The sequence below is a fragment of the Hypanus sabinus genome, chromosome 14 (assembly GCF_030144855.1).
Source record: "Hypanus sabinus isolate sHypSab1 chromosome 14, sHypSab1.hap1, whole genome shotgun sequence".
In the NCBI taxonomy this organism is placed as follows: Eukaryota; Metazoa; Chordata; class Chondrichthyes; order Myliobatiformes; family Dasyatidae; genus Hypanus; species Hypanus sabinus.
In genome coordinates this window covers 69,048,535-69,063,678 of record NC_082719.1, presented here as the reverse complement: position 1 = coordinate 69,063,678, position 15,144 = coordinate 69,048,535, and the positions used below count along the sequence as shown (strand labels likewise).

Here is a 15,144-nt window from a genome sequence, read left to right as displayed (position 1 = left end):
CTCTATTTAACCAGCCAACCTCTCTCTCTCTTCAATGCATTGTTGTCATTATATCGTTGTCAAAAATACAGATGGACTGAGCTGTGATTAGTCAGAGTCATGAATAGAGTAGAGTAGGAACAGTCCTTTAGGAGTCCCCATGTTAATTGTCAGCAAGATGTATCACTGATCTGCACTGACTGATCTCCCAATCAGGAAGCATAATCCAGCTGCAGAGGGAGGTAAGAGGTCCAGGCTTTGAAGCTTGTTGATTAGCACTGAAGGGATGATGGTGTTAAACACTTGCTATAATTATTTTTATTTCATTAAATAACCATAACACCCGGTATAACTAAACAAGTGAATATATACAGTACTGTATTCAGCTATTAATAAGCACCATGTAACATCATTACTAGCTTGAGAATGTTTTGCAAATACACAGAATTTGTATGAAGTTGAATTTCCCTAGATCAGGTCATTCATGACAAAAACGCCATTGGGCTATTGGAAACACTTCTAGCCACTTGGTACCTGTACCTACTGCTATAAACCACCCTTCTGTGGATTGAAGATGGATATTAGTGGCTGACGATCAGTAATGAGAGAAAACTCTCCCATACAAGTATTGGTTGAAACATTTTACACCCCAAACCAGATTCAAGGCCTCCCTTCAATATGCACTTAATTGTTCTCTGTAGTGGAAAGTAAGTGTGATGCAAAAGCTATGAGGCATTTACTTCCATCACTCAAAACATGTGACATGACTGCACTTATACTGTAAGGCATGTCACAGTCAGGCTTCACTGGACGACGTGGATCATATTGTGTGAGTACAGTGTCTGACGTCACCACCTCCTTTGCTCTTTGGAAAGAAACCTCAGACTGCTTTGTCCATTGCCGTTTTTCCTGATCTGCAGTAATGAGCTTAAGGGGTGCAACATGGTAGTCCGGTTTGGCAGGAACCTATTATAGTAATTGACAAATCCTAAGGAGGACCGCAACTGTTACATATCCTTTGGCCTTGGGGCATCCTGCACTGCTTAAATTTTCTCACTACACTTGTGTAATGCTTGGGCATCAATGGTGTGACCAGAGTAAGTGATGCTTGGTTTAAAGAATTAACACCTCACATTATGCTCTGAGCCCATAATCTTCTAATACAGTCTCTTATCCATGAGAGATTGGTTCCGGGACCCTTCGCAGATACCAAAAAATGCAGATGCTCAAGTCCCTTATTCAATCTGCCTGAATACAGTGGACCTTAGGACCCAGTGGAACCCCAGACCTTATTTAACCCGTCTCAATGCGGTGGACATTAGGACCTGGCGGCAGAGGTCTGAATCCGCAGTGTTTCTGTTAACAAAAATAATCACGATTGAAAATAAAATGGAAATAATAAAGCCATTGGAAAGAGGTGAAATGCCATCGGTCATTGGAAAAGAGTTAGGCTATGTCGGTCAACGATCGGAACAATTTTAAAGGATAAAGTGAGAAAGGCCCTGCCTCAATGGCCTGACTTTGTCAGGGTCCTGACAAAGGGTCTCGGCCCGAAATGTCAACAGTGCTTCTCCTTATAGATGGTGCCTGGCCTGCTGTGTTCCACCAGCATTTTGTGTGTTACTTATAATACCTAATACAATGTAAATGCCATGTAAAATAGTTATTATACTGCATTGCTTAGGGAATAATGACAAGAAAAAAAAATCTGTACATGCTCGAACAACAAGTGCTGGAAGAACATTTCCGGGTTTTCTCGCTTCGCGGTTGGTTGAATTCACGCATGCGGAACTTGCGGAGGAAGGGCCAACTGTATTTTTAAGCACTGTCTTGAGATCTTAGATATGTTCCTTGTCATCTTTACTGGTAACAATGATGCCATCCAGGTAACACTAAGTACCTGGGCAGCCTCATAGCTCCTGGCACATTGCTTTCTGCCAGTGTGTGGTTGCAGATGCTATTCCAACGATAAGTCTATTATAGCAATAAAGCCCTTTGTGGCTGTTTCTGCTGAGAAACACTTTTGACTCTTCTTCCATCTCCAGCTGTAGGTAGGCCTCAGCCAAGTCCACTTTGCCGGTGTTTCTCTCCAGAGAGGTTTGCAAAGATATCCTCCATCCTGGGCAGAGGGTATTGATCTACTTTCAGTGCTGGGTTGATGGTGACCTTAAAATTGTCGCAGATCCTGACAGAACCATCCTTCTTGGCAACTAAGAACATTGGCATTGAACATGGGCTCCACTCAACCTTGGAAATAATTTCTTCTTACCTAACTCACTGGTTATTTTATCAGAGGTGGTACAAGGAACCAGATAGGCTTTGTAAATCTGTGGCATATCCATTTAACACTATTTAACCCTTGATAAGTTAGTTTTCCAAATGCCTACATTGAACAGTACTGTTCCAGCAAGTTTCATAATTTGTTTTCAGTTAACTCTGTTGCAGGGTGTGTGACATGCAAATAGTCATGCCCACAGGAGTTTTCTTTTTCCAGTGCCATTTCTTAGTTGGGTATCTGCAGTCTTCAGTTCAGTACCTTTGAAATGCCTTTCAAACTCAATTTGTGGAATGACAAACAGCAGAACCAGTGCCTAATTCCATTTTAATTAATTTACCTTTCACTTCTGGAGTAAACCATATTGCTTGTCTATTCTTAGCTTTTACATTGTAAATCTCAAGGCTACCCAATCCTGTGTCACTCATCGTTATCAAATTCTTCAACACCATGCAGATTAGTACTCCTTTTGAAACTATAACTTGAATTTTTATCTTTTTCTCTTCCCATGCAGTCCATTTGATGTTGTCTGCCTGGGGTGCTTTTCATATGTGTCCTACTTTGTTGTAATTTTTGCAAGTTTTGCTTTTAAAGCTACATTGGTCCGGTGCATGAGAACCCCATCACAACAATACCACATTGTTTAGATGTTGCAGAGTTTTGTTCACACTCACTTTCAATTCCTGACTTGCGTCTCTGGCTGCCATTTCCATTGATGCAGTGATTTCAACTGTTCTTTTAAATGCAAGTTATGCTTCAACTCGGAGCTGGTTTTGAATGCCTTCTTTTAAGATTCCATAATCTCTCAGTGCATCATTAAGCACATCACTGAACTGTCAATACTTGGACAATTTCTTCGAATCAGCCACATCAACTGACATTGTCTCCCTTCCTTTTAATTCTGCCTATGAAACCTGAAGTGTTCTGCAATCAAGCATTTTGGTTCTGAAGGATCCTGCAATATGAAATGCGTGAAGTTACTATTACTAGAGAGAAGACTCTTGGGAAACTGAAAGGTCTAAAGGTAGACGAGTTACCTGGACCAGATGATGTACACGCCAGGGTACTGTAAGAGGTGGCTGAAGATATCATGGAGGCATTAGTAATGATCTTGTCAGGATCACTAGACTTTGGAATGGTTCTTCAAAACTGCAATATTGCAAGTGTCACTCCACTCTTCAAGAAGGGAGAAAAGCAGAAGAAAGGAAACTATAGGTCAGTTAGTCTAACCTCAGTGGTTGGGAAGACATTGGAGGTGATTCTGGGTACTTGGAGGCACATGATAAAATAGGCTGTCGTCAGCATGGTTTCCTCAAGCGAAAATCTTGCCTGACAAATTGTTGGAATTCTTTAGAGAAATAATAAGCAGGACAAACTAAGGAGAATTGGTTGATGTTGTGCATCTGGATTTTCAGATGGTCTTTGACAAAGTGGCGCATGAGGCTACTTACACTTCGAGCCCATTGTACTTCAGGAAAGATACTACCATGGATAAAGCAGTGGTTGATTGGCAGGAGGCAAAGAGTGGGAATAAAGCGAGCCCTTTCTGGTTGGCTGTTTACGTTAAATGTCAATGATTTGAATGATGGAATTGATGGCTTTGTTGCAAAGTTTGATGATATGAAGGAAGGTGGAGGGCCAGGTAGTTTTAAGTAGAGGTTACAGAAGAACTTAGATTAAGAGAATGGGTAAAGAAATGGCAGATGGAAGAGTGTTGGGAAGTGTTATGGTCATGCACTTTAGTAGAAGAAATGAAAAGGTTGACTATTTTCTAAGTGGAGAGAAAAAATACAAAAAAAATTGAGGCATAAAGTGACTTGAGAGTCCTTGTGCTGGATGCCCTAAAGGTTAATTGGCAGATTGAGTCTGTGGTGAAAAAGGCAAATGCAATGTTAGCATTCATTTCAAGAGGACTGGAATACAAAAGCAAGAATATAATATTGAGACTTGATAAGGCACTGGTGAGGCCTCACGGGGAGCATTGAGAGCAGGTTTGGGCCCCTCATCTTAGAAAGGAAATGCTGAAACTGGACAGGGTTCAAAAGAGGTTCACAAAAATGACTCTGGGATTGAATGGCTTGTCGTATGAAGACCACCTGATGGCTCTGGGCCTCTAGTCATGTTGAAAGGCCTTCACAGAGTGGATGTGGAGAGGATGTTTCCTATGGTTAGAGAGTTCAAGACCAAAGGACACAGAATAGAGGGGTGTCGTTTTAGAATGGAGATGAGGAGGAATTTCTTTAGCCAGAGAGTGATGAATCTCTGTAATTCTTTGCCACAGGCAGCTGTGAAGGCCAAGTCTATATGTATATTTAAGGCAGAGGTTGACTGGGCAGGGCATGAAGGGATACGGCAGAAGATTAGGGCGGAGAGGAAAATTGAATCAGTCATAATGAAATGGCAGAGCAGACTCAATTGGCCAAATTACCTAACTCTGCACCTACATCTTATGTTCATAGTATCTGCAAAACTCATTTCAGTTGGTTTGGTTGGAGCAGTTAAACTTCTAAGCAAATTGTATGCATTTCAACATACTGCACTCAACAACACTGGCACTCACTTTTCATTGGTCATTTCATTTGCTTCAAAATATTCTCAATTCATTCAGTGTACATCAACTAGTTATCTGTTGGGCAACTGAATGCATTCGACGTTGCCATTATTATCAGCTGGTACATGCTGTTTATGATCCAATGAATTTGGACCATTTTCAGCCTTTTTTTTTAAAAAAAAACTTAACTGCTTCTCTCTCTCCCCTACCACAGAAAAAAAATACATGCTTCACTTCAACAAGTAAGAAGTCACCTCGGGTTCATTTTAAAATTTCTTCATCACCACTTCTGGTTCCAACCCCTGAAACTAATTGAAAAAAAAACACTGGAGCTCCGGAGATATTTACGTACTTCGTTTTTCTTCAATAAGGTGTGCACATATGATGTTGTGGCATAACAATATATGCCATTCCACACACTTACTGCATACAATTTGTAATGAATTATATAAACAGACAAAGAATGTTTAATCAAACATTTATAATATTACTAAAAAAATTAAATATCCTCCAAACATATCTACCATATCAAGCCCCATTGGATCTTATTTGTTTGAAATAGGTCACCCCACATTCTTCCAAACTCTTCGGAATACAAACCCAAATCATCTCACCTCTCTTAATCAGACAACCCTCTCATCCCAGCAATTAGTCTGATGAATGTCTCTTGGATTGTCTCCAATATCGCTTACTGTAAGGAAACCAAAATTAATACACAATATTCCAGGTAGAGCCTGTAATAAAACTTCTTAAATTCTAAACCTTTGTAATAAAGGTCAACATGCCCATTACCTTCTTGTGATACAAACACAAGGGCCCTTAGATACCTCTGCACTTCAGTGTAGCAGACTTCCTCCAAAACCTTGGGCTCTTCATCTTACACAGTCACCTCTTGTATGGCACCTTTTCAAATGCCTTTGACATCTAATCACACTGCATCTCCAAGTTCCGCTCAAATCTCACTGTCACATCCTCAAAGAATCCAGGCAAATTTGTCAAAGAAGTCTTATCTTTCATAAAACGATTTTGACTAAATTTGATTATATTCAGCTATCTAAAATGATCAGTTATGTCTTATTTGATTATGGCACCTTGCCAGTGATAGATGCAGAACTAAATCGCCTACAATTCCACATCTTCTGCCTTTTTTTTTGAAAAGATTATGTATTAATAATTTAAAACAAAACAACAAAGATAACCAAGAACTACAACTTTAATTGCTTCATGTCAGTGATAGGAAAGAGGATGAAATACACAAACTTGTTAAGTATTTACTGACATTAACAAATGAATTGGAGTGAGGTGCATGACATACTGCAGCTCATCTTTCACTAGGCAAAATCCATTTAATATATAGAGTGTGCATAGAGAGGAGGGAACAAAAGTGAAACGATTACGTAAACAAAACCAGGATAACTTCAGAAATTTTTAGGCCACTATACATAAAATCAATCTCTAATTTAAAACTCTATGGTTAATCACAGTGACAAGGGACTTACCCAAAACCTAACGACTACAATTCTGCACACATTATAGAAAATAGGAAAACACCCAGTATGATCAGCACAAATTCATAAAGTAAAAGCCAACCTCGTTATAACCTTTGAAATACTAGAGAAAATAGTTCGATATATTGACATTCATTTGATCTCAAGGAATATTGTTTACAAAGCTGAGAATGTGGCATATAATTTTAATTAGTTCTACATAGTCTGAACACACTATGAAAAGAAACCAGTTCCACAAAAGTAAAAATAAGATTCACTGGGATATTGCATTTCAGTTATGTGAAAGTCTGGATTGCTTTGTGTTATTTTGTGGGATTTTTTTGGAGGGGAGGCTGGGAGAAGTGAAGAATACAGAATTACGAGAGGTGTAGAAAAAGGAAAATGGTTAGAATATTCTACCCCAGAAGAGGTGTCTAAAGCCAGTATCAAAGCATTAGAGGGTTATATGGGATCTGAAAAATGTTTTTAACAGTGATTACCATCTGAAACATACTCCCTGACTGGATGGGGGACGCAGAGACTCACTCCATTTGGTACCAAATGATCTTTTGAATTGTGAAGGCATTGAAGGCCATGGAACAGCTTCCGGTAAACTGGATGGATATTCTACCTGGACTCAGTGGGCTGAAAAACCCACTTCTTTGCTGTTCGAATCTCAAGATCTGTCCAGATTTTTAAAAAATACAACCTAGCTTAGCCAGCACTTTGCAAGCTGCAAATCTTCAAATGAACATCCAAGTACTTTGTAAACATGTTGGACGTCTCTGCCTCTGCTACTTTTCAGACAGCGAGTTCAATCAAGATGCCTTCATTTTCACTTTTACCCTTTGATCAATGACATTAATTCCATACCATAAGGTTTTGGGACACCTTTTAAGGAAAAAGTATTTCATCTGAAAGTGATATTTAACAAGAAAAGAATTCTAAATTAATTTTGATTCTATAAAAACATTGCCAAATACCTTCTGATATAAGTTATGCTAAAGACTATACAGTCGGCCCTCCTTATCTGCGGGGGATTGCTTCCTGATCCCCCCCGTGGATACTGATAAAAACATGGATGATCAAGTCGGTGGACTTTAGGACCCAGCAGAGCTCCGGAGCTTATATAACCAGTCTCAGTGCATTGGACTTTAGAACCCGGCAAAGCTCAGGATCCACCGCCCGCAGTGTTTCTGTTACATTGACGGAAAACGATCACGATTGAAAATAAAGTGGAAATAATAAAGCAATCTTAAAGAGGTGAAACACCATTTCCAAAGCATTAGGCTACAGTTGGTCAACAGTCGGAAAAATTTTAAAGGATAAAGTGAGAATAATAGAGCATGTGAAGGCCTTGCCCCGATGAAAGCTACAATTATTAAGCAACGCAGTGGTTTAATTATTGAAATACATACATTTCTTAAGTTTTATATGCAAAGAAAGGTGAAATATATACTGTATACTAAGACAAACATTTGATTAACTGACGCTAAATAATACCAGATGTACTTGTTCCAACTTAGAGAACTTCCAGTTTTTTTTATTCCAGATCTGCAGTAAACTATGCACATCCTCCCGTATACTTTAAATCATCTCTAGATTACTCATAATACCCAATACAATGTAAATGCTATGTAAATACTGCATTGTTTAGGGAATAATGACAAGAAAAAAAAAGTCTGTACATTCTCAAACAACAAGTGCTGGAGAGAGAACTTCTTGCTTTTCCTGACCCGTGGTTGATTGAATCTGCACATGCAGAACCCGCAAATAAGGAGTGTTGACTGTACATGAATAAAAAGTGTGTTGCAATTCTGGGACAGTAATCACATCCCCATTTAAAATCATCTTCAACCTCCACCTTCCCAATAAAACCAAACCTGGCCTAGCCACTGTTTGCGCATACAAATATTAACATGCTCCAGAAAAAGACAACATCCTGTAAATCTATCCTGAACCGTATCCAGTGCAATCACACTTTTCCTGCAAAGTGTTGACTAGAACAGTACATAATCATTAACAGTGCATAATCATTAACAATGCTACACAGTTTCAGCATTATCTCTCTGCTGTTATATTCTGTGCCTCAACTAATAATGAGAAACATCCCATGTGCTTTTCTGAACAATTTAGTAAACCTTCCCTCTACCTCCAAAGTCCTCTGTACAGGTATCCCATATTCCTCTATACCTCAATATCCTGATTTGTACTCCCACACCTAGTCGTAACTTCCTAAATCCATTACCTAACTTTTCTGGATTAAAATTCCATTTGCCCCTTCTCTATCCAACTGACAATACTATCCATTTCTTCCTACAAAATAATGCTGTCCTCCTCATTCTCAACCATTTAGCCAATTTGTGTGTCATCTTCAAACTTGTTAAACAGGAGGAAGATGAAGTCCAAATCATCAACATACAGTACATAACAATTAGGAGTAGGCCATCTGGCCCATCAAGCCTGCTTAGCCATTCAATAAGATCATGGTTAATCTGGCCATGGACTCATCTCCACCTACCTGCCTTTTCCCCATAACACTTAATTCCCTTACCATGCAAAAATCTATCCTAACTTGTCTTAAAAATATTTACTGAGGCAGTCTCCACTGAGATCTCCTCTCATTCAGTACTCATAGTATCAAATCCCAAAGTTGGCTGCAAGAATAATTATCAACCATTGCCCTTTGGTTGCAAATGAGTTCCTCATTATTGGATCTTGTTAAAATTGTATAAAAGCCATTAAAACAGCATAAAAGTTAAAAGTGCGAGATAGCAGTAAAGAAGAAAAAAATGAATTGTTTTCCCCTTTCTCCCAAGGCCAGCTTTAATAAAGTTTACTATTATTTGTGTTATTCCATTAAATTAATTTTTCTCCAATCTTCAGATTAGTGTAATTAGACACACCAGAGTCACACGGAAGACACTGACAAAATTTACACTGGTTGAGCTTTGTGTGCCCACACAGTGTGGACAAAGGGGTGACTGGTGGAAAGCAATCTGTGTTTAACCCTTGCCTGGAATGATAGCTTTACCACTTTAAAGCGGCATTCTCTTTTGTGTGGTCACAGTCAGTGACTTTAATAAGTTTCGGGAGCAGGAGGATGATGTGGAAGATTCAACGGCATCGGCACTGGGAAGACAAAACATCTCCCTCTCTCTCTTCAACCTACTCAATTCAATGTCCAGAACTGAAATGACTTCATACCTATAACCATCATAAGACTGTTTCATCTAATCAACTGAGCTGGGAGAAACTTGGGAACTTTATTTACTCACTTATATATGCATATGCTCTGCTAACCTGTTTGCCTCATCTTGTTTTATATTACTTTATCATGTAGTTACTAATAAAATAGAGATTATAACGGAAGACTCAGACTCCAGGTGCGTCCATTTCTGCTGGTCCTTTTTAACCCATTACGGGGTACGTAACACAAGACTTAGGAGAAGTATTGGGCCATTCAGCCCATCAAGTCTGATCTGCCATTCTATCATGGCTGATTTATTATCCCTTTCAACCCTATTCTTCTATCATCTCTCTGTAACCTACAAAACCATTCATGTCATTCAAAAACATTAAACTTTGACAGTCCAAGCTGGGGTGGAGATTTGCCAGATGTCAAAACTTTCAGGAACAGAGCTTCCCAGTAGCAATAGTCAATCAAACCACACTTAAGAAATCCAGAGTGCTTTGGGACATAGACACAAGGCAGCTGAGGCCTATACAGTCGGCCCTCCTTATCCGCGGGGGATATCTCTCACGGATACCAAAATTCGCGGATGGTCAAGTCCCTTATTCAACCTGTCTCAACGCTATGAACCTTAGGACCCATCGGAACCCCAGACCTTATTTAATGTGTCTCAGTGCAGTGGACATTAGGACCCAGCGGCAGAGATCTGAATCCGCAGTGTTTCTGTTCACGAAAATAATCACGATCGAAAATAAAGTGGAAATAATAAAGCAATCGGAAAGACGTGAAACGCCATCAGTCATTGGAAAAGCGTTAGGCTACCTCAGTCAACGATCGGAACAATTTTAAAGGATAAAGTGAAAAAGGCTCTGCCCCAATGAAAGCTACAATTATTACTAAGCAACGCAGTGGTTTAATTATTGGGTTTTGGGTTTTTGATCCTCCACACCATGCCGGCACAGTGGAGAGCGCACTCGGGAGAGATCTGTCCCAAGTCCCAAGAACTTCTGTTTCCGAGCCCGGCACTGAAACATATGTTCTTAAGTTTTATATGCATAGAAAGGTAAAATATATACTATATACTAAGACAAACGTTTGACTAACTGACACTAAATAATACCGGATGGACCTGTTCCAACTTACTAAGAGAACTTCTGATTTTTTTCGATCCCGATGCACGATAACCCACACACTTCCTCCCGTATACTTTAAATTATCTCTAGATTACTTATAATATCCAATACAATGTAAATGCTATGTAAAATAGTTGTTATACTGCATTGTTTAGGGAATAATGACAAGTAAAAAAAGTCTGTACATGCTCAAACAAGAAGTCCTGGAAGAGCACTTCCGGGTTTTCATGATTGGTTGAATTCGCACATGCGGAATCCGCGGATAAGGAGGGCCGACCGTACTTCATATAGCCACATACTTCAAGTTTGTATGCACTGAACATAGAAATTAAAAGTCAACCCAGTCCTGTGCAGATGCTACTAGCGCACAATTCAAACATAATATTTAATATTGAGCCAGTACACAATGCTGTTGTGATGGAAATAACTGGTTCTTTGAGACTCAACACACAGTTTTAATAATAAGGAATTTATTATTAAAGGGGAAGTCGGGTCAACACAAGCAACTACAATACACAGGAAGCGGTGTGGGGACAGGGTACGGTTATACATACAAAGAACAAGGGAAAAGCACTATAACAGCTATCCCCCTTGACCTTGGATAGCCACGGCTCCCTTACCAGGACAAACGATAGACCTTCCCAAACATAAATCAATGCACTTACCTCCAATGAGGTGGTCTGTAAGAGAGGGCTAGCCAGGGACAAGTCTCACCTTTTATAGCATGGGGCTGGGCAAGATAATCCAATTAAGGTGACCAATAATTTAGGTGTGCATTGATTAGTTGGGAGGGACCAAATGTTGATTGGCATGTGGTGTGTCCTCTGACCAGCCAGGTGGCAGTTCATCTGTCACGTAGCCGGTATCTCTGGATACAAATGCCCAGCTAATTTTCTTTGTTTTGTTTATAATGATGCTCTTACATGTTCAGAATGATAAGCAGGAGGAGGCCACTTAGCTCCGCATGCTTGCTCCATCATTCAACAAGACCATGGTTACTGTATTACCTCTGGTCATTTTCTTACATGAAACCTATATCCCTCAATTCCTTCAGGTGCTACCAATTGCTGCATAATAAAAACATGCAAAAATGTGAAAAATCCCATGACTTGTTAAAATACAGATAATTATTTCAAACAGAAGTTTAAAAAAAATGCAAGACACAACATCATCTCTTTTCACCACCCTGCCTTTTGCAATCAGCAAACTTACATTTTCCTGAACAGCTCTATTAGAAACAATTTTTATTCAAACCTTTTTATGATCAAATTGCACAAAAGCTTCAAAATATTAGTTACTACTGCAACTTACACCGAAACCAACTAGAGGTTTCTGCTATTTCTGGAGGTGAGAAACAAAGATAGTAATAGGACAGACACCAAGACTAAATAACACAATGAGGCTGGCATTGACCAAGTGTTGGAGATTTGTTAATTTGTGTGATTTTTCTTTTGTTTCTTCCTCTTTTCAAATGTCAGGCACCAAAAGTTACTGAATCTTAGAAAATTGCCTTTGTTAGGAATCCAAGCATAAAAACAATGTACTGTAATTATTTAGTAATATTTGTGGACAGCATGAAAGGGTAATGTTTCAGATTAAGAACCTTCATACCTCCTCCTCTCTGCATTTAAGCTAAAAAGGGAGTCTTTTTAGTAGCATGGAGACCATGGCTGCTTAGATGACACAACACTCTCACTGCCATCTAGTTACAGGATGAATCAAAGAAATTAAGTGAAAACAAAAGAGCAAAAATAATATACCAGATCTAGATATAGTTGTTAATTTCAAACAAAAGAAAATTTGCCCTTGCCCTGCAAATCAGGACAGTATCTGTAGAAGGAGAAAAATGTGTTACAAGTGCATTACAATGAAACAAGAAAAGCTGTTCCTCTGGAGTTGTTTCAATGGAGTCCCAAAGACTACTTCTCAGGGTTACATTGAACTTCGGTAAAACAGTGAATTCAGTGCAGGAGGATGGAAATTTTAAAGTGATATGAATCAGGAAACTTTCACATACTTAATAGAGGTATTCTGCAACGTTATCATCCATTTGGTATAATTGCTAGCTGATCAATCTTGGCCACGTTATCATATACATTTCCTTTATTCTCCATCCACCTTGCTCTCTGTAACTTAAAACACACTTATTTCCCACGTTCTTGAATTCTAATGCAGATGCAGGAAGGTTGACTCGTTACCTCTGCGGGTATTGCCACAGAACGAGAATTTCTAGCATTTTGTTTTGATTCAGACTCAGAACCAGCACTGACACACCAGTAAGCTTCTCTTGCTCTCCTATTAGACACTTCCTTTAATTATTTCCCATCTCTGCAAGTTAAAGCAACATTTTGATTTCTAGCTTGCTCTGACGAAAAGATCTTCAACCTGAACAATACAGGTGCTACTTGATTTATTGACATTTCCCGATCTTAATGCTTGATTAATTCGTCCTTTGGAAATTCCCGAAGGTGCGGAGTTTCACATCTTCCCCGTACTCGAGGTTTATTTTTAAAAAACGCTCTGAATGAGGAAGTGACATGAGGGAGCTCGATTGAAAAAGGTGCCTTATACGGAACAATGATAGTCAAACTTGAGGATGACTTACTCTCCTGTCCCCGTCCTACACACACACACACCTATATACGCATAGATACACACACGTTTTCTTGTTTTTTTTTAAACAGAAAACGCGGCATATTCCATCCTCCATGAACAATTTAGTCCAAAACGGAGTGTGAACCACAGCCTTTGCACCAGGGTCGACTTCACCGACCAGAGCCGAGGCGACTAATTTCCCCACCACCCCCGGGCAGGGTTCCCAAGGGGACGGGACAGCGCACCGCAACAACACCCAACCCTCCACCACTCAGGCAACGTGCGCAGGCGCGGCTGTCACCCTCCCTCCCTACCTCCCTCCCTCCCTCACTCACTCACTCACTCGCTCTCACCGAAGGAGTAGGGCTGCCTCAGAGGACCCGGGTGCCCTTCCGGAGTCGCCGGCCGGCCCCTCGCTCGCTCGCTTCCCGCTGGAGCCCCGCGATCACGTGCGCACGCGCAGCGGCACGGGCATGACGTGTACACGCATCGATTGAGCTCCGGGTGCATGTTTCCGATCCGGTGTGTATTGGAAACGGTCTGTCTGTTCGATACTTGGAGCCACAATGCCGTACATTGACTTTAGTTTGGTGCAATGATTCTCATTCATGCGATCATTGTTAGAAAGATTGAATATAATATATGAGCGGTGATAAAAAACGGTACATATTCTAATCTCGGGCAACGTGGTGAACATTTTTGAGAGCGTGTGATAATCTGAAGAGAAATCTCTTGCGTGCCGTGGTAATTTTTGAGTACAGATTATCACTGATTCATGAGTTAGTAACAATTATGGACTTTATTCAGTGGGTGGCGGGGTGGACTTAGGTCTCTACCAAAGGAGGTAGCCAGCCAGCGTGCAGGACAAGGTGCAGCGCCTGCTTAGCCACCGGTCAGGGTCACAGAGCAGGTGGTGGACAGCTGGTGCAAACCTCGCAAGTCCAAGTTATGCGACCACTGACAGCAGGCACACAGTCTCTGAAGGGCATTAATAATGGCTGGGGTCACCTGTCTAGTAAATAAATGAAGCGTTTTAGAAAACCTGTTTAAAAGATTCAAGATTGTCTATTAGACAAAAACACAATAAGCAAAAAATAAATATAAAAGTCCTGTAGACTTAACTCTGAGTGCGGCCACATACAGATAAGATTAGCATGCATACATACATAGATAGATTTTATGAACAGTTGTAAATTCTACATGTAAACGTACAACTGTATGGAGATTATTACTGATCTTTTTAAAAAGACAGTTCATAACAATTTCTAAAATAGCACTTTTATTGTATCTCATAAAACTTTGGTCTATATTCATTAAAAAAAATCAAGTAAAGAATAAATATTTAACTCTCAGTGATACTTTTGTTGCTACACTAATGATGGCAAGTAATTTTATCAGGCTTATATTTGGTTGTTTAGAGAGCTAAGCATGTAGCACCTGCCTTATCAGAGAGTTTGCTCCTATAATTGGATTAGACAAATTTTATCACTGAATACAAGGACTCGCATTAATATGTAGATGAAAATACTGTTAATGTGGCCATTGCAAGATTTTTAGACAATTAAAATTTTCTGGAGTGAAATTTATAAGTTTCAGAACCTCATTGTCTGGATTACCTCCTTGGATTGTGTTGGTCATTGATGCTAACAGCATAGTTCACTATTTGTTTTGATGTACATGTGACAAATAAAGTTAACTGTTGATCTTTAGAACATATTTGATTCTGTCATTAATCAACCTCTTTCAATATGTTTTAGTTCAGTTTTTAAGTTGACAATATTTGTCTCCAAATTAAGCTGCTGTGTAAATCAATCCATTGCATTGATCCAAATCATTCCAGAGCAATACTTCCAAATCTAGTTTGATATGTCATACTGTCTGCACACTTTATGAATTTTGCAGTTTCTTCAAATGACCTGAACTTAGTAAAT

The 15,144-nt window shown here is 39.6% G+C and overlaps 1 protein-coding gene across 4 annotated transcripts in view; it reads right to left on the bottom strand.

Moving 5' to 3' along the window:
- The window catches only part of slc38a9 (solute carrier family 38 member 9), a 45,121-nt gene extending 31,398 nt beyond the window's left edge, over positions 1 to 13,723 (bottom strand). Inside the window, exons 1-2 of one of the 4 annotated variants that reach the window (XM_059989402.1) lie at positions 13,557 to 13,723; positions 5,420 to 5,496 (exon numbers count right to left, since the gene is read on the bottom strand). The gene's annotated coding sequence lies outside the window, so the exon portion shown is untranslated. Of the gene's footprint in view, positions 1 to 2,928; positions 3,210 to 3,291; positions 3,415 to 5,419; positions 5,497 to 13,556 lie in introns of those variants that run through there. The other 3 variants (XM_059989401.1, XM_059989404.1, XM_059989403.1) reach the window with 3 other exon arrangements.
- Positions 13,724 to 15,144: the final 1,421 nt, after the last annotated feature.